The sequence below is a fragment of the Monodon monoceros genome, unplaced genomic scaffold, assembly GCF_005190385.1.
Source record: "Monodon monoceros isolate NGI ecotype Baffin Bay Population unplaced genomic scaffold, NGI_Narwhal_1 Super_Scaffold_9, whole genome shotgun sequence".
NCBI lineage: Eukaryota > Metazoa > Chordata > Mammalia > Artiodactyla > Monodontidae > Monodon > Monodon monoceros.
The window spans coordinates 19,190,955-19,191,462 of NW_021703786.1; positions in this window are offsets into that span (position 1 = coordinate 19,190,955).

Here is a 508-nt window from a genome sequence, read left to right on the forward strand (position 1 = left end):
GGATAGGCGTTCTCCCTCTCTTGATCAGCAAACGTGTAGCGCACCCACTAGGTGCTACACCCTCTGCTAGTGTGGACGTGAATCCCGCTCCTTTGCAGCCCTTCCTGGAGCAGCTGCCAGCCCACTATGAGCCACACGATGTCAGCAACTCATCATTTACTGAGGTCCAGGTCTTTTACTTCTGCAAACAGCTGTAGTCTCACACCTTCAGGGAAACCGTTGCAGTGGAGACTAAACTTAGAGCCCAAGGTGTGTAACCAAGGCTGGATGTCTCCCCATCCCACCCCGTGCCTTCCCACCCCTCCCAGACACCACACCTTTTCCTGCTGCTGTTGGTGGCACCTGCATTCCAGACAGCTGGGAAAGCTTCTGAGCCTCTGCCCTCATCTTGACTGGGTTAGCTCTCAAAAGAGAAGCCCAGGGACGGCGAGGCATGCTCTGGGGCTCCTCCTTCTTCCGGGGGACCTGTCCCTGATGTCATAACTGGGTAACTGACAACCCGTCATGG